We start from the raw sequence: 20,063 nt of genomic DNA on the forward strand, positions 1-20,063 counted from the left end.
TGCAGCCCAGAACTGAGCCCAAGGAACTGATGCAACGTTTAAAGTTTTATAATTAGACTGTGGTTGTAACATGCTGATTGCAATCAAGTTCAATATGGTGGGGGAAGCAGTGACTTTCATGTTTATTAAATCCTTTATCATATATGATGATATGCATGAAAACCTCTGCAAGATCGTAAAGTCTGAATGCTTTCGGATGGCACAGAACTTCAAATTATGTAGCATGAATTGTACTCAATGTGCTCCCACGCTTATATGGTTCCTAGTTGTGTAAGAGTTTTTGGATTTTGTATCTATATGTTCAATCTAAGTAGTCATGCTCTTTTATAGGGCATATAGAGAGATGATTTCTTATTACAATATTTTTTGTATAACGGCAAATGAAAAGTAAAAAAAAAAAGCAATAATACTCTGGGGACTAGAGATGAGTGGCCTCTATTGTAGTTTTTCTGAGGAATAAATACAGGAAATATGTTAACAGCAATCATAAAAATAAAATAATTATTATCTTTATTACACTTATTCTTTAGGGAAATTGATGAAGTTTCATTTCTAACAGCTTTGTCTGGTTTATTCTTTCCTTGTTTCAGGTGTGTATGCCTGTATGTGAGTCTGTGTGAATGTGTATGTGTGTGATGTGTGTATACATGCTTATGTGCGTTTGTGCATGTATGAGTGTATTTGTGTGTATTGGTGTTTAGGTATGTATAGGTGCATGTGTAGGTGTGTGTACACTTCATATGCATGTGTATTTGTGTGCATATGTGTATGTATTTGTGTATGTGTTATAAGCCTCACGTCCCCTTCAAGGAGATTAAACCCAAAAGCCTCTGGCCATGTCTCATTGTAGTGCCCCTTGCCCCAGCTTGAGCAACCTGGGCTGCTCACTTCCTGCTGGAGAAGGAATGTTGCCCATTCCCTGCCACTATATAGCCCGTTCCTGGGGTAAATAAGGTATCCTGCCCAAGACCAATGAGAAGATCAAATTGGGTCTCCACTCAGCCCCATGCTGTGGAGCATAAAGACTATGGCAGAGTGAGTCAGGCCCTCTTTTTTAACCTGCGCACAGGTGAGTCCTCTCTCTCTACCTTTCTGAAAATGTACTTTCACTTTAATAAATCTGTAAAATGTCCACTGTTTCAATGCTTTGCTATGGCAAGACAGGGGCCTAGGAAACTGTGACTGTAGTCATATGGGTGTGTCTACGTGTGTCTATGTTTGTATGCATGTGTGGTCTTGTGTGTATATGTATTTGCGGTCATGTGTGTATATGTGTTCGTGTTCTTTGTTCTCCTGGTCATTGTTTTCAGCTGTCAGGTAGAAGTGTTAAATAATGTTATTGCTCCCTGATTTTGAACTTCCTGTCCCAAAGTCCCAATTCACACCTCTTGACTTCACCTGATTTTGTTTAGCTCTACTTTTGCATTCTTCATTTTTTACCTCGAATTCATCTGACTTCTGATTAGCTCTGGGGCTTCCATTCTGCCATTCTCTTTTATTGTTTTTTTTATATTGGAAGACATTTTTAGTTTTTCAATTTTTAAAAATGAAAATGAGTGTAAAACATTGATTAGTCTTAGTTAGCTCAATAAATACTTATTTTACTTGTTTTTACTTTACCTAAACTAATTACATATTATGTGTTTAAAATCAACATTATTAAAACAAAATATAAATCAGGAGTAAGCTTTTCACTGAATTTGTACTGCTCCCATCTGACAAGTGATGAATTGGGCTGACAGAAAGTATATCACACTGTGCTGTGTTATTTTTGTATTTTGTCTGCCTTCCTTACCAGATTGAGAGATACTTGAAAGAAACAGGTTGTGTATAATTTATTTCTGTTTCCCAGCAGCTAATATAGCGCTTGCTTCAGATTGATGGGAAAATCTGAGAAGCAGCAAGTGTGTTTTTGCTGACACTTAAGCACTTACACCCAGACACTGGAAATGCTTTCTGCTCCCCCAGTACCTCTACCCACATCCTGTCTCAGCAGCACGGTGTCAAAGTAACCCTCTTTAAGTCATTTTTCTTTGATTTCCTTAAGCTAACTTAACTTATATAAAGGGCAAAGATCAATTAAATTAAAGTTACACCTAGGTTTGTAACTAAACATAGCACTAAATAGTATACAATTGAAAGACCAGCAAGAAGCACTTGCTGCTCCTGTAATACTTCCCTAACTTTCAAAGGAGGTGGCTGAATCTCTTTCATACTTTTGATGAAGTCGTAGAATATTTAAAAGTCACTTTTCACTGTGAGCACTTTTCTTCTTCTTTTAATACTAGGGGTTGATGATCCTTCAGAGAAAACAAACAAATGAAACGTCTACCCCCATCTCCCATTAAATCAACTTCTGTCCATGCAGATTTTTAGCTCTGATGGTCTTTGCTCTTGATTCAGTGTCTTGTTTTATAAATTAAATGTTCAGTTTACAGAGTGAATGTAAAATTGGAGCGTGGGCTCTGGATGCAGTCTTAGAGATGGTGAAATTAGCACAGTGGTGGAAAGCATTAGTCCTGGACCTGAATTCTACACTTACTGCTTACTCGTGACCTTGAGAAAACTATTTAACCTCACTTGGGTCCTTTCTTACCTGTAAAATGGAGAAAATAGTGACACCTATGTCTCAGGTTTGTATGAAGTTTAAATAGGCTTATTTATAAAGTTCTTAGAACAATAACTGGTGGGAAATATAATGACTGATAGTAAAAATGTTTATTAGTTAAAATAAATAGGACTTTTTTTTTTTTTTTGGTTGTCCCAATGGCATGTGTAAGTTCCTGGGCCAGGGATTAAATTCAAGCAGCAGGTGTGACCTGCACCACAACTGCGGTGATGCTGGATCCTTAACCCTCCATGCCACATAGGACCTTCCAATAAATAGAAAGAATATTTTTAGGAGTTCCCTGGGCGTCTAGAGGTTAAGGATCTGGCGTTGTGACTGCTGTGGAGTAGGTTTGATCCATGGCCTGGGAACTTCTGCATGCTGTGTGTGTGACAATAAATAGATAGGTATATAGATAGATAAACAGACAGACAGATAGATAAATAAATAACAATAGGAATTTCCCGGTATTATCCACAAGATTAATTTAACAGTACACTTCATTTCTGGGTATCTTAAAAAAAGCACCATACATCTGTTCCCTAGAGTACTGTTTTATAAATTCATTTTGGCTGAATGTGGCCTGGAGGTAAAACTCCACCTTGTTCATGACTTATTTCCCTGTAACATGTAGCTATTGAAAGACTAGGTAATTTTAAGAATGGAAATATTGGAGTTCCCACTGTGGCACAATGGATTAGTGGCATCTCTGGAACACCAAGACGCGGGTTCAATACCCACCCTTACATGGGTTAAAGGATATGGCATTGGGAAAGCTATGGCTGGAACCTGATCCCTGGCCAGGGAACTCCATATGCCATGAGGTGGCAAAAGAAAGAAAGAAAGAAAGAAAGAAAGAAAGAAAGAAAGAAAGAAAGAAAGAAAGAAAGAAAGAAAGAAAGAAAGAAAGAAAGAAAGAGAAAGGAAGGAAGGAAGGAAAGGAAGGAAGGAAGGAAGGAAGGAAGGAAGGAAGGAAGGAAAAGAAAGAAAGAAAGAAGAATGGAAATATTCAGGGATGAAGAGATGAATGAAACTTCCTGAGATCACTGTTATTGTGTCTTGAATTGGAACTGGCATGCTGGGATTGCGAGTGTAGAAATGCATGCTAAAGCCCCTCAGAAAACACACACTAGCACTCACACCCTCTTCTCACAGATCATGGGTAGGTATGGGTATTCTCCATGTTGGGTAGAATATACAAAAAATAAAAAATACTGTCGAAGCAATCTGAATAAGTACCTGAACACCTAACATGCTTATACAATGTGTTCCTTTACAGAAAATTCAATAGAAAACTAATAAAGAAATGCAATGTTTCTAAGTAATCAGAATAAAAGCAAAATGGCTTTAAAAATTGGGTGCTGGAAATGGCTTTTGACCAAATGGATGAAAATATCTCTGTGGAGAGAACAGTCTGGCTGGTTCTCATGAGGGGGATAGAATCTAATTCTAAAGCATTCTGTGGGATCCTGTGAAGAGTTAGAATTATCAACACTCTCAAATTTACCTGGAAGGTGTGATCCACCCTCCTGAGCTCATAGGAGGAGAGCAGGGTGGCTGGCGCTACCCTTGACAATTTCATATCTGAGCAATGACATTCTAGAATGGAACAGGTTTAATCCTGGCATTGTGATTACAATAATTATATGTAATAAGACTTTTCAGGTTGCAGTATTTTTCCCCTTTGCTGCGAGACATCATCCCATCTCTGCCCTGACTGGGTTAAGCTCTGGGTTTTTGACAACCAAGTTAAAATTCTGGAATTCTACAAACACCAGTGTTTACCAAATTAAGAGTTTATGGTCTAAAGTTAAATGCATGGGTTTCAAATTTTATTTTTCCATCAATCAACAAAAGTTGTCTTTCAAATATCTCTTTCTTTTAAAAAGTAAACCTTTTATTTTATTTATTTATTTATTTTTGTTTTTCAGGGCTGCATCTTCAGCATATGGAAATTCCCAGGCTAGGAGTCAAATCAGAGCTACAGCTGCTGACCTAGGCCACAGCAACATGGGATCCGAGCCGCATCTGTTTCCTCATACCAAGCTCTTGGCAATGGTGGATCCTTAACCCACTGAGCAAGGCCAGGGATTGAATCTATATCCTCATGGATACTAGTCAGGTCTGTAACCTGCTGAGCCACAACAGGAACTCCTAAAAGGTAAACGCCTTAAAGAATTGTAGGAATAAGTCTAGCCCCAGTGTGATTTTCAAAATTTTATAATATACCCTTTTTCACCCATCTGAGAAATGGCAATCACACAGGCTGTTTTTAATCCAAGAACACACCCAGCTAGTTCTCAGTGAGATTTAATGTTCTTGTGCCTTCTATGACAGTTTCCTTCTAATGTTTTGTTGATACTACTTATGATTCACTTATTAGAGACAGAACTAATTTCTAAGCTTTTCTTCTTATAAATAATTGGAGACGACGTAGAAATTAAATATAAAATAACACAGGGTAACTCAGAAGAACAATATCATATAATTTAAAATACAGAAAACCAATCTAATTAACGCAATTGAGTGCCAAATTTGACTCTGAGACATCTAGCAAAAAAATAAAATAAAAAAAAATTAAGAAAACTATGACCTTTGACTATGAGGCTCAGAAAATGAAAAGCAAACCAACTGGATGAAAAATGGGATTAATATTATAATACATAACATCAAAAATATCAAGTATGATAAAGGCATTCAGAGGCTGACTTGTCTATTCTTGTGGGGGTATGTAATTCACAATAATCTCTAGAATAAGCTATTAAGCTTTATTTTACAAATCAAATATAAAGAGAACTGAACTGGAAAAGTCATAATTTTGTCAACCAAGCATAATTCAGGGCACTTGGGAGGCTTCAGAATGGTGTGTGCCATTACAGCAGATATTTTCAAAGGCTTTTAGAACCTATTTTATCAACATAATATGGTAAAATATGTAATCATCTTTATCAGGACTCTGCAGCAGCTCCCATGCTCATGGCAACACCCCCAAATCACTACAAGTTGGCTTTTTCCCAATTGCCAGGGCTTTCAGCAATCACCCCTCTGTACACAAGGCAGCTGGCTCACTACATGGTAGCCTAAGGAAAACAATTCCGGCCTCTGCAATCCCTGGGTTTCCAATTCTAAGGCACTGTGATTTCAGAGACCAAATTCTTTCATAACTTGCACATGCCTCTTTGATCTTGCAATGGCGCAATGTTATAATTAATCCAGTGAGGAATAGATTCTTATCCAACTTGGCGTGGGGGGCAGGGGCATGTTGGGTGAAAATCAGAGAAAGCACAAATATCTAACACCACAGTAAGTCTTTTGTGCTACCTTTCATTTGTTTGCCTGTTTTTTTGTTGTTTGCCTGTTGTTTTGTTTTGTTTTGTTTTGTAATTCTGCAAATCTTTTACCAACATGGAAATCATATTCCTTGCATTCTGTAGAGCCTCTTCCTTTAGGCCTATTAAATTTTATTCTTCTGATTTCTTCCCTAAATATAGGATATGGTATGGCTCAAGCAAAACCCTGCAAAGGAATCTTCAGTCACTTTTTCCATGGACTGAGGAGGGGAAGAAAATATTATGGTATTTCAACTGTACATACAACTGTGAGATTCAATTTCTAGGCAATATCATGGATGGTATTCATAAATAAAATTTCCCCTGAATTTATTTAGAGTGTAAAGTATATTATATAGTATCAAAATAGAATTTAAACATACTAAACTACTTTTCTCCTACCCAGACTCAGAATCTTCCTTTTACAAAGCTATGAAGAAGAAAATATGATTGCAATCAATATCTGTTCAGGCGATATGAGGTCATTATCACTGATGCGTATCAATGGTAAAAAAAAAAAAAAAAAAAAAACTTTCAAGAATGACATAATGAACGATTACCTCCAGTTCAATTATCTTGGCTTCTAAACCTCTAGCTACAATTTCTGTCTGTGAATGAGAGACCTCACTGGGTCAAATGAAGACCTGCTAACACATTCTGTAAAATTCCACATCCATTAGAGTGAAGTGGAAGTTAGACAATTCTAGAAAGAAGATAAAGGTGACTCCTTGACTAATGGGACAAGTTGAAATAAAGGAGACTTTATTGTTTCAAGAACTGATTTTTCACATTTAATTGCATTGGGATTTTGATGTCTAGCATGCAAAAACCAGTAGTTTGACCTTGTTTCTTTTCCTTACTGGTATTTTTAGCAAATATTTTTATTGAGTGGAAATGACTACGATAGTATGAAAATTTTAATCATACTACAATCATTTACCTTGTACTGTCTCTGTATAAAGAACTCTGAATAAGCAGATTCTTGCATTTCATGTGATCCTGTTGTGTTTATAATTATGAAATAATTTAATAGGTAAAAGAAATTAAATCAAACTTTTCAATAGCTAAAAATATCATTATAAAATCTGATACAAAGATTTTGGAAACATCACCTTTTGAAACGAGCACATTTCAATACCTTTCTGCTTTTTAGACCCCTTTCAAGGTCATGAGAAAAACAAATATTTAAATATGACTGTGGGATTGAAGAAGATCACTGAGACTAGGAAGGCTAGATTGTATTTTCTTCACTCATGAGGAGTCGAAAGCCTAAGAAAATTTTTTTAAAAAATTGAGCAGAGACACAGAGTCAGCAAGTGAACTAAATAAATGTAAAACTAAAGGAAGAAAGAAGATAAATCACCTATATTTTTTGTCTTCTTTTAATGGAAGGACGTTTTCACTGTGATCTAGGTTTGAATCAATTATACAAAGACCCATATCTACTATGAATTGTCAAACATTTTCAAATTAAACAATTAAAAGTAATATTGAATCCATTGACTTCAATTATGTGAGATATTTTTGAATTACAAAAGGATGAAGCTAAACTCTGAAATTTATCTCCCATTTGCAGTGCTCAGTGAACTATCCTTTTATGAAACTTCTGCAAGAGGCTAGGTATGTGCCTTAGGAACTTAAATTCTTCCTTAATGAAAACAGAATAGCTTTCGGAGGCCCTCAACCCATCTGAGGTTGCTACATATTTTTAAAACAGAAATTGGTATATCTACCTTATTAAAAAATTGCCTAAAAAACCGCCACAATGACTTAAACATATGCTTAAAACTAGTTTTTAATATGTCTCTGTCACACGTGCACAAATGCATCCAGATTCAAACTATCATATTCTTCCCACACTCAGAGCACATGTGTTTTAGAGGTGAGACAGAGAGGGAATACAACGGAAAGTATTTCTTTTAAGTCACAGTTTTATGTAAGACAATTTTTAATGTTTTCTTTTAAACATAAAACCCTCACATTTTAAAATTATGTATGTATATGTGTATTTGTTAATTATAGAAAACATTAAATTGTCTTAGTCATTTTTCATTTGACAATTTTCCAGGTACCTAATTATTCAATTAACTCTTCATTTATGCTGACTTTTATATGGTCCAGTTTTACTTGAAATTGGCTTCCTCACCTTCACTTATAATTATTATCTACCCACCCCTCTTTATATATAAAATCCCAATACCTCGATACTACCCTCAAAGCTTGGAGGAGACACATAAAACTCTATAGATTGATTTTCAGGACCGTTTAAGTCAAATCCCAATTTATTCTTCTCATCTCAGTAACCACAACAAAATGTGTTTTGCACAATTAACACATGTATGTGAGTAATTTTCTGTAATCTTCTCAAAGATCCAATAAGGATGATAATGTTAATTTCTCTTTTTCAGATATATGGACACAAATGCCTAGAAAAGTCATGTTCATCTTAGGATGTCACAGAGGAAAGCATCAGAATTAGAAACCAGGTTGTCTGACGCTAGAGGCCATTTATTTTTTTTTATATTAGGAAGTTAACTGCATAAGCAGACCAGTAGGTTCAGACTCCTGAAAAGATAACGCTTCCGTCTTCTTCTTGTATATTCTTCTGCATTGTTGCTAACATGCCAGCTCTTGTTCACTGACTGTACAGATCCTCCACAGAGGCGTTGCCAGTTGAGGTTTGTTCTCCTTTCCCTGAACCTCTCTGGTACTGTGCTTCTCAAGCTGGGCTGTGCACTTCAAAGGGAGGTACCAAAGATGATTCATTGGAAAAGAGAACAAAACTTTATAAAAGTGTCAGTATATTCAAGTCTTTTTGGTCATTTGAAATTTGTTTGTCAAATAAGCATGATTAGTCCAAAACTATATGAATATGCTATGTAAATATAAATCCATATATTAGGGATGCATGGTTCAATGTGCTAGCACGGAATATATTTGATCAAAAAGTTGGCAGATCATTGACCAGTATTATTAACTTAAATTTTCTCCCATATTGACTTACTGTATTTTCACTATTTTGTGACATGCTATCTCTCCATGCAAATGATTTGCTCTTTGAAGACAGAAATTATGTTTTAAATTGCTTTTTAAATTACTTATATCATTGGAATAACCTTATGTAAGTGACCCCACTGTCAGAGAAAACCTTGATATTTGCAGAATCTATGCCAGAAAGCATTTACATACATAAAGCTGTGAAATAACTGCAAAAGTCAACTAAAACCCTGAAGAATGCTAGCTGTAAATTAGTGGGGATTTGCAGTCTTCAATTACTAGAGGAGAATTTATTATTGATCTGGTTTCACTGTAAGAGCAAAGGTTGTATGGCACCCTTTTTTTTCAAGTGCAGATGTCTTTTATAGCTTCCGGATGTGCTGTCTGTGTTTTGAGGATGAATCTAGTCTACCATCCTGGGCTGGACACTCTGGAATTTAAAGATCCTCAGTGTTCTATACAATTAATGTTTTTGATTTTCAAGAATACAAAATTGCCTGGAAGTTTGGTTAATCAGAAAACTGAGGTGCTTTAAAAAATTTTTAAATGATATGTGCAGTTTAAAATATTTGTTATTTTATTGTTATAAAAGCTCCTATTTCTCCTCAGAATGGCTGACATTTAGGGAATAGTTGAGAAGCAGTGGCCAGTTAAGTGGAAGTGTGCAGAAGTCACATCAGGGATAACCTCATTATTCACTAGGGGGTTGGGCACCACCTGGACTCCATTTCCCAGCATCCTTTGTGTTTGGGTGTGGCCATGTACCTAAGTCTTAGACAAGGAATGTGAGCTAACATGATTCTCCAACATACTGATACTTCTGGTATCTTTCCCCTTTCCTTTACCAAAGCCTAGAAAAGGGGCAAGCCTCAACATAGAAGAAATCTTTGTCTTTTTCATGCTTCGAGGAGAGCTTAGTAGGAATATTTGGCCACACTGTCGCATGAACAGGAAGTACATTTTCCTAGTTTATGCATATCACTGAAATATGGCAGCTACTGGTTATGAGTAATACATTTGTTGAACCTGGAAATTACAACTTTTCTTGAACACATCATATATTTCAAATTCAACATGTCCAAAATTTAATTGCCCTTCCTTTCAAATCCCCTTTCCAATTGTTCATGTCTTATTTGATAAGGTACTCTTGTTCACCCTGGGGCTTCGCATGAAGGTTAAAACCATTTTACAATCTTCTCTTACGATCATGTTGTTTCTTGAGGGGGTGTTCTCCCCCCATTTTACAGCCACACCAGAGGCTTCTGAAAGTTCCCAGGCTAGGAGTAGAATCAATCAGAGCTGCACCTGAAGCCTATACCACAGCAACGCCAAATCTGAGCCACATCTGCTACCTACACTGCATCCTTAACCCACTGAGAGAGGCCAGGTATTGAACCCACATTCTCACAGATACTGTGTTGGGTTCCCTTTTTTTTTTTTTTTTTTGGCTTTTTTAGGGCCATACTCACAGTACATGGAGGTTCCCAGGCTATGGGTTCAAGGAGCTGTAGCCACCAGCCTACACCACAGCTACAGCAATGTGGGATCCAAGCCAGTCTGCAATCTACACCACAGCTCGTGTCAATTCCAGATCCTGACCCACTTAGCGAGGCCAGGGATTGAACTGGCTAGTCCGATTCATTTCTGCTATGCCACAACGGGAACGCCTACGTTGGGTTCTTAACCCCTTAAGCCACAATAGGAACTCCTGCTCATGTTCTTTATCCAATAAGTCATTAAACCTAAAAAGCCATTAAACTATAAATGTTTTCTTAATCCAGCTCATTCTCCCACTGGTCACTGTCACAATCTTTTTTTTTTTTTTTTTTTTTTGCTATTTCTTTGGGCCGCTCCCGCGGCATATGGAGGTTCCCAGGCTAGGGGTTGAATCGGAGCTGTAGCCACCGGCCTACGCCAGAGTCACAGCAACGTGGCATCCGAGCCGCGTCTGCAACCTACACCACAGCTCACGGCAACGCCGGATCGTCCACCCACTGAGCAAGGGCAGGGACCGAACCCGCAACCTCATGGTTCCTAGTCGGATTCGTTAACCACTGCGCCACGACGGGAACTCCATTGTTACAGTCTTAATCCATAATTAATAACTGTTACATGTGATTACCACACAGAGCCATCTAGCTTGAATCTCAATTTCAGTAAACCAATTTTCTGGCCTTGTTAAGAATTTCTTTCTTAAAAACAACACTGCCTGTGTCACTACATTCTTTAAAATTGCTGACTGTCTTTATATTTTCTTTCAGAAACATCTGAATCTATCAGGAGCTTGGTGTGGGATAGATGCCTCTCTTTCTCCTTGAAAAATCCCTGGTGAAAGAAGTGCTGGGCATGGAACACCCCGCTCAGGTTTCGCCTTTATTGTCTCTTTTGTAGTCCCTACCCCATACAAATCTGGCTGCAGCAGGTGTGGTCACCTTTTATTCACTGTCAATCAACTGTATTTTCTTTTCTTTTTTTCTTAAAATTTATTGAACTATAGTTGATTTACAAGTTTGTAATGATTTCTGCTGTATAACAAAGTGATTTAGTTATACAAACACACATCCATTCTCTTTCAGATTCTTTTCCCACACAGATTATCACAGAATATGAGAAGACTTCCCTGTGCTATACAGCATGTCCCAGTTGGCCAATAATTCCATATACTTCAGTGTGCATATGCCAATCCCAAACCCCTAGTCCATCCCCCCCACCTGCCCCCCTACTCCAGCAAGCATACATTTCTCAAAGTTTGTGAGTATGCCTCTCTTCTGCAAGCAAGTTCGTCTGCATCCCCTTTGCAGTTTCCACACATAAGCGACATCATATGATGTTTGTCTTTCAAAGTCAGACTAACTTCACCGAGTATTTTTCAGCGATAACCTAAGAGAATGCACCCTTGATGTTTTTTCCTTGCCTTTTTACTTTCCACTAGACACTAGAACACTTGACAGCATGGCATGATCTAAACCAACAGCCTTCACTCAACACAGACCTTGAATAAATGTGTTAAAATGGATTGACGATGAATAATCTGTGTATTACTCTCAATAAGGTAATTTCCTATGTAAATGGAACAATTCAAAACATGAAATGGCATAAACTGTTTTATGTTAATGCACCTAGAACCACTTGTGGGGATCCTTTCATTAAAAGTTATGACCCCATTATCTTATCATACTTATGGGAGGAAAACTGAAGTTCAGGCTGATTTAGATCTTGTATATGTTGCTGTGTTAAGCTAATAATCAAGTGAATGGCCCAGAACTGCTGAAGAATTAGAATATGCACATCGATTCTTTCTGCTACTTTTTCGCTTAGTTCATTAGTCACTTGAAAGTGCATTTCTCAATTAAGCCTTTCATTTTTGGTTTTCAGTGGGAAATCATGCATGCAAAAAATTAGAAGTAAAGAATACACTAAGTAGAGGCTGACATATATACACATATATATTTGAATATATGTATATAGAGCATATATTTTTCATATATTCATATACTTATGCAGGAAAGTTTCCTATATTTTAGTGCAGCCAAATAATTTCAGAAACGAGGTTAAGAATCAAAAGGATACTCAGGTAACCAGAGGGCAATATTATATGAGCAATGGGTTTATAAGAGGAGGCTTTTTTATCCACATCTCAAATAGGAACATCTTTATTTAGAGGGTTAGCTGTTTTAAGAACTGCATTCATAATACCATTGAAGAAGGATTTCGATAAGATCCACCTGGAGAATATGGCTTACATCTAGTAAGCTCCGATACAGCTTTTTGGCTTTGTTTATAAGGCAAAGTCAACAAGAACTAATCACATATATTTTAGCAACTGATACGGGAGAAAGGAAAGCATACATTTAAGCACATGTGTGCACACACATGAGCATACGCACCCACACCCACACACACTCACACCACAAACTAAAGGTCTCTGAAATTTAAGACAAATGATCCTATTGGGGAAAATGACAAAGAGACTAAATTGAGAACCATGAAGCTTAAAGTCTTTCTAATTTAAGTTCAACTGCTATTGGTAGAGATGACTGGGGGCAGAAGCAAGATGCCTCCTTAATCTCTTTGGAAATTAAATATTCATGTCCTCAAATATATATGACAAAAGATATTATTGAATGGATTGTTCTTCAAACTATCTCTGATCTACAGGAAAATTCAATCACAGTCAAGGAAATGAGATATCAAAATTTAACAATGCGCAGACTGCCAAAGATAAAGTAAATCTAGCATTTCTCGAGACTTCACACTTAATGAAGAAACTGCTTGTATTTTTCTATAACCAGATGGGTCAGTTAATCTTGTAATGCATTAGGATCGAAATAAAATATCTGTCCCAAACTTTCTGGATTTATCCCTTAAAAGCATCATTGGTTTCCTTTTTCTACCCATCTTAAAATAAAATTTTAAGAACTCAATTAACACTTTCAAGAATGATATATAAGAGGTTTACTTTACAAGACAGGAGAGCTATCCCATGGATTCTCTGCCATGACCTAAGCAGTACTTATCAATCATTCATAATACCTGATATTAATTTTATGTGGTTGATCTGTATTAAATTAACATAAATGTAAGCATGTAATGTGCACAATGAACAGGGCAGCAGCTAGTGCTCTGGAGAAGCATCAAACATGAACACAATCTCTCCTTCCAAGACATTTATCATCTGGTCAGAAAAATATCATAGTAAAATAAAATAAAAGAAGAGACAACTAAATATACATGCAAGGCTGCACAAAGGAAATCTGGGTGTAGTTCCCTGGTGGCTCAGTGGATTAAGGATCAGGCATTGTTATTGCTGTGGCTCTCGTTACTGCTATGGCACATGCTCAATCCCTGGCCCAGGAACTTCCACATGCCATGGTGAGGCCAAAAAAAAAAAAAAAAAAAAAAAGAAAAAGGAAAGAAATCCAAGGTTCTGTGGTAACAATGAGGTAAGCTTGTGAAGTCAAATAGTCAGGAACCCCTTGGAGGGCAGAGGAAAGGCACAGACAGAACATCTAGTATGAATAAAAGCAGGGACTAGAGACCCCAATAGATGAAGAGAGCTGTCCAAAACTAAGGAGGCAGGGCAAATATAATGGATACAGTGGCCTCTTTCTTTTGAGCTTTATTGAGATATAACTGAAATAGAATAGTGTGTACATTTGAGTACAACTGGTTGGTTTTGGTGTTTTTTTTTTGTTTTTGTTTTTTTTGGTTTTCTCTTTTGTCTTTTTGCCTTTTTTCTAGGGCCGCTTCCCACGGCATATGGAGGTTCCCAGGCTAGGGGTCGAATCAGAGCTGTAGCCACTGGCCTACACCAGAGCCACAGCAACTCGGGATCCGAGCCGTGTCTGCAACCTACACCACAAGCTCAAGGCAACACCGGATTCTTAACCCACTGAGCAAAGGCCAGGGATCCAACCCGCAACCCCATGGTTCCTAGTTGGATTCATTAACCTCTGCGCCATGACGGGAACTCCCACAACTGGTTGGTTTGATGCACTCCTAGATTATAAAACTATTACTGCCATACTGTGAACCATGATCTCCACCATGTCACATAATTTCATTTCTCTTTTTCATGATGAAAACATTTAAGATCTATTCTTTTAACAACTTTTGAGCATTTAACACAGTACTATTAACTATAATTACCAGACTGTACCTTACACCCCAAACTTGCTCATCTTATAACTGAAAGTTTGTGCTTTTGATCAACTTCTCATTTCACCCACCCTCTCCCCAGCCCCTGGAAACCACTGTGAAAATCTCTGTTTCTATAAATACAGTTTTTTTAGAGTCTACATATTAGTGACATCATAGAGTATTTGCCTTTCTTTGTCTGAATTATGTCACTTAGCATATTAACCTCGAGCTCTATCTGTGTTGCTGCAAAAAGCAGGATGTTCTTCTTTCTCACAGCTAGATAATATTCCATTGTACATATACTTAAATATTGCTTCTGCTTTATCCATTTATCCATTGATGGATACCTAGCTTGTTTGCATCTTGATTATGTATCAGGTGGTCTTAATATACATATATTAATAACTTAATATGCATAATAAGTGGCCTAAATACCCAGCTGAGTAACTTACTTAAAGCAATTTGGTACAGAACTTTTGAGACCCATAGATCACCTGTGTCAAAGGACATGGGAGAATGAAAGAAAGCATGAGGTTCTGATAAAGAACAGTTTGATCTAAGTAACAAGGAAATTTGGAGGTAAGACTTATTGAGAACTGAAGGAATCCTGGAGAAAGAGAGTACTTGCATTTATTGTGTCGACAATTTGCCCACACTAGGTCAGACCTTGACCCTAAGAAGCACTCAAGGTAAGAGCTAGCAGGATTGAAAGCTTTAGAGAAGAAACATACCCCGAAGTGGGCATGGTTGTTCTGTTACTGATATTGTGACACATAACTGACCCCCTGGGCTCCGGTGCTGGAGGCTTGGTGATAAGTAAAGTCAGCTATAAAGAGACATTAAATATAGTACTTGAAAGGATGAATGTGGTTGTACTATTACAGATAGACAGAAAGAGTTAGATAGTTAATGTATATATCACGTTTATATCGTCTCCATAAAATTCATTTTATTAGTTTATCTCACATTTGAATAAATTATTTATGTCCCCTTACTTTGTAAACCAAAGTAATAAACTAAACGTATATTGCAATGTTCTGGGAGTTCCCTTGATGGTTCAGCAGTTTACAAACCCAACTAGGATTCATGAAGAGGAGGGTTCGATCCCTGGCCTCATTAAGGATCTGGCATTGCTGTGAGCTATGGTGTAGGTTGCAGACATGGCTTGGAGCTGGTATTGCTCTGGCTGTGGTGTAGGCCAGCAGCTGTACCTCTGATTCGACTCCTAGCCTGGGAGCTTCCATATGCCGCAGGTGTTCCCCTCCACCCCCCCAAAAAAAGCAACAAAACAAAACCCATATATTGCAATGTTCTTAAAATCTGCTGTAATAGAAAACTATATTAGGAAAGGCTCAGTGGAACAGGAGGAGGGAACTATTTTAAACAAAATGAATCATAAGTAAATACCAGTTATTTTAAAGACAGCCCTCCTATTTCCTCTTAATCAGTTCAACTGCTTACTATATTAGACACAATTTTTTACACAGGGAAAAGATTCTTGTTTGTTTTAAAACAGTACCCAAGTACTTCATCCTATTTTCTTAAAAATTAAATCTTCTTTGACAAAAATCCCAAAGACTACTTAAAATGTTTGTTTCTATAATGAAATCAAACAGTTGGTAAACAAAAATCTACTCATCTCAAGAAAAGTAGGCAATGTAGTTTCAACTTAAAATATTAAATAAAGCTAATCCATGAAAGGGAATGGATAGGAATATAAAGACAGCTTCAGAATATTCATCCATACTAAATTTATGCTAAATATATAATAAAACATCTCTTTATGGAGTTCAATGCCTTGAATAATTTTCTCAATCTAATTATATTATCTTTCTCTTTTCGAATGATTTGTTTTAGACAAAAAGAACTAATTTCATTTATTTCATATTTTCTATTTCTCTTTCATAAAATTGCCGTGTTTTGATGTTCACAATGGTATTCAATTACATTTATTTTAAAAGCTACAGTTTCTAAGATGACATAGCACAATTTACATATATATTGTTAATTCACAGGCTCAAATAACAGCTTATTAATTCTGTATATTGATTTTTTAAAAAACATTTTCTGAATTACTTTTGATTATTTAAAAATTTCACTGTAGAGCGGAAATGGTTTACAATTAGAAACCAGTGCAGTATAGATCTTGCTTCTAGGTATAATTTATTTTTATATATTTATCAATTACAATTATATTCAACTCTAAATTATATAGCTGATTTAATCATGAAAAAGATCATTCTTAGCTTCTTAAAGATTAACTGAAAAACTAATAAATATTCTTGGCCTAAGTCGTGGAGTAAAATAATGGAATTAAACTTAAAACCATCAAGAAGTCCATATTAATAAGCCATATTTGAAATATTATGTTGTATAAATATCTGGCAGTATGTTTTTTAGTTGGTGTCTTTTAATTTGGGGTTTTTCCTTCTAGAAAATCTACTAAATGTGGATACTAGAAGTATTTATCAAACTCAAGACACACTTTTGTGCTTTCTGAACTGGAGCAGCAATATCATTTATTAACAGAAATTATCAGTTTAAATATAGCTGCTCTCCAGTTCTCACTATTCTCTCATTATGAAAACTGCATTAAATGTGTACTGGATTATACAATGTTTATTCCTTAATCTCACTTTCATAGTTTCCACTTTTTTAATCTGACTAAACTTCAATCTAAGTATCTTTTTCTCACATTTATCTTCCATTCACAGATTCTATCCAACAACATGTAATGGCTGTTCACAACATCTTTTGGCTTTTAATTTCTAAGCACATTATTGTTTTATATAACTCTTTTTCTGATCTAACTGATTATATATGATCTTATTTTGTTTATAAGTCTATACTTGTCTTAAATATTTATTTTATAATCTATATCTGATCATTTTATTATCTGAAAATCCTGAGGTTTTTTTCCACTACATATAATTTCTGCTAATTTTATTTCATATTTCAATTCTGCTTTTTTATTTCATATTTCAGTTCTGCTGAATCGTATTGATATGATTTTATTATATTGAGTTTACCATAAAAATGATTTAAGCACTAAGTTGCAAAGACCTATGCACCCTTATGTTTGTTGAACCATTATTTACAATTGCCAACAAACAGAAGCACCCTAAATGTCAACTGATAGATATATGAGTAAATAAAGAAGATGTGGTAGATATATACATATATGCACACACAAGGGAATACTACTCAGCCATAAAAAATATTGAAATCTTGCCATTTGCAACAACACGGTTGGATCTAGAGGATATTAGGCTAAGTGAAGTAAATCAGATGTTTAAGACACTTGCCATATGATTTTACTTATATATGGTAGCTGAAAAAGCAAACAAACAAACAAAAAGGAAATAGAATCACAGACACAGAGATCAAACTGGTAGTTACCAGAGGGAAGGAGAATGGGAGGGTTGGGCAAAATAGGTGGGCAAAATATAAACTTACAGTTACAAAATAAGTAAGTCATGGGGCTGTAATATACAGTACAAAGAATATTGTCAATAATATGGCAAAACTTTGGATGAGGACAGATTGTTACTAGACTTACTTCAGGGATCAAATCATAAAGTATTTAAATGTCGAACCACTGTGTTATACACCTGAAATTAACATAATGCTATGTGTAAACTACACTTCAATAAAAACAGAAACAAAAAAGTACTTATTTCTTCTTTTCAAATCATAAAATTTTAGTTCAAATAAAAAATAAGTGTGGTTCTGCCTATTGACTGGACTTTGTTGCTCCAGTCCTTAAAGAGAAGAATCCATTGATATCAATGGATCAAGGAAAAGGATATCTTTGAACCAAAAGTTATGAGCATTTTATTTTAGTTTTCATTTGATTCCTTTGAATCCTCTGATGCTCCTTTTAATTCCCAAGAGCTGATACAGGAAGACAGGGCTGGATTCCACATGGGGAATCTTTTCTCTCCAGAAGCATTAGGATTGAACTGAGGGTCCAAATACAGAAGGGTTAGAGAGAGGATTGGGATTTTTCCCACTGCACCTGGGTCTTTGTCTAAAGGCACCTCTCAACATAATCAGAGTACTACATAAAATTGAGAGAGCTGAAGTACAGTGTCAGCTCCTGAGGAAAGGTATGAAATGTCCACTGGTCCAAGTTATACACAAATTAGACCTGCCTACAGCTGAGGCCCAGGAAGTTCAGGGACTAGGACACTATATGGTCAGGTTGGGGCAAAGCCTTCTCGCAGGAAAGGAACCAGTCTGTTTGGGGATCCTAAAAGGTGGTAACTCTGGCGAGGAGGGCTTCAGCGAGTCTGCTGTCTATTTATCCATCTCTTTCTCCCAGAAACTCAATTCACATTTTGCTACCTCATTGATGCCCTTATGCATTGAGCTGAATAATGTCACCCAAAGACGTCCATGTCCTTGTCCCAAAACCTGTGACTATGTTACCTTACATGGTAAGAGAACATAACAGATGTGATCAAGTTAAGAAATCTGAGATGAGGAGAGACTCCTGGATTATACAGGTGGGTCCAAGGCAATTATAAGGGCCCTTATAAGAGAAAGAATTTGGGGTTGAAGGACAAAAGGAGATGTGATATGGGGCCCTGATTCATGGTATGTATGAGCTTCCAGCGGTGGATAAAGGCAAGGTGAGTTTCCCTGAGATCCTCGGAAGGAGCCTGTCCTGCTCTTGATTTTAATCCCAAATACTCCTTTTAGACTTCTGACCTCCAGAACTATAACACATCTGTGTTGGTTAGAAGCTCCTAGTTTGTAATAATTTTTTACAGCAACAATTAAGAAACTAACCCATCTTAAAATGCTTTTGAAAGCTGTGGAATGAGAATATTTACAGTAGACCCCATGATATTCCTATTATAACTTATATAACTAAGATTCTAATGTCTATGATTTGGGGGAGAGAATAGATCAACAAGTGAGCAAAACTGCTTACCAAATGTGTGATCTACACATCAAATTTCACCTGTTTATTCTTCTTGATCTTTATGACAAGTGTGCAGAGCAGGCAGAAAAGATACTCAAGTTATTTTTATATTGATAGAATTTGAGGTACAGAATGCTTCTGGTCACTTAGCTAAATTCACATAGAGAAACAGTTCACAATTCAAATCCCCGGGCTCCACCCCAGCCCTAATAAATCCATATCTCTTCAGGAGATTCTTATGCCCATGGACGTTTGAGAAGGACTCGTCTAGAGCAGGCTTCAGAAATGTTGTGAACGAGGTTTTACTGGAACACAGCCCTTCCCTCTCATCTAGGTATCGGCTCTGAGCACAATGACCAAGTTGAGTAGGTGTGTCAGGCTTTATGGTCTGCACAGCCTAAAATGTCGATTCCCTGACCTGTGCAGCAAAAATTTGCTGACTGCTAGTTAGGACACAGCACAATCTAAAGTTGGGTGGTAAATGAATAATTATGTGGTTTTTTCAGGATGATGTGATGTGACAAGTAGCCAAGGAAATGGTTATAACTAACACATCAGC

General features: G+C 36.6%; 1 protein-coding gene and 1 long non-coding RNA gene across 20 annotated transcripts in view; both read right to left on the reverse strand.

Moving 5' to 3' along the window:
- Nucleotides 1-20,063, reverse strand: part of GALNTL6 (polypeptide N-acetylgalactosaminyltransferase like 6) — a 1,215,026-nt gene that overhangs the window by 901,137 nt on the left and 293,826 nt on the right. The window lies entirely within an intron of this gene.
- Nucleotides 8,445-13,843, reverse strand: LOC146396503 (uncharacterized). The gene is made up of 2 exons (XR_014827684.1): nucleotides 11,018-13,843; nucleotides 8,445-10,744 (listed from the first exon to the last, which is right to left on the reverse strand). It is a non-coding gene; the product is annotated as an uncharacterized LOC146396503 (long non-coding RNA).

This window comes from Sus scrofa, chromosome 14 (genome assembly GCF_054392235.1).
Source record: "Sus scrofa isolate SSC_HxYL_T2T_F1_AM1 chromosome 14, Sscrofa_HxYL_maternal_Yorkshire_Landrace_v2.0, whole genome shotgun sequence".
In the NCBI taxonomy this organism is placed as follows: domain Eukaryota; kingdom Metazoa; phylum Chordata; class Mammalia; order Artiodactyla; family Suidae; genus Sus; species Sus scrofa.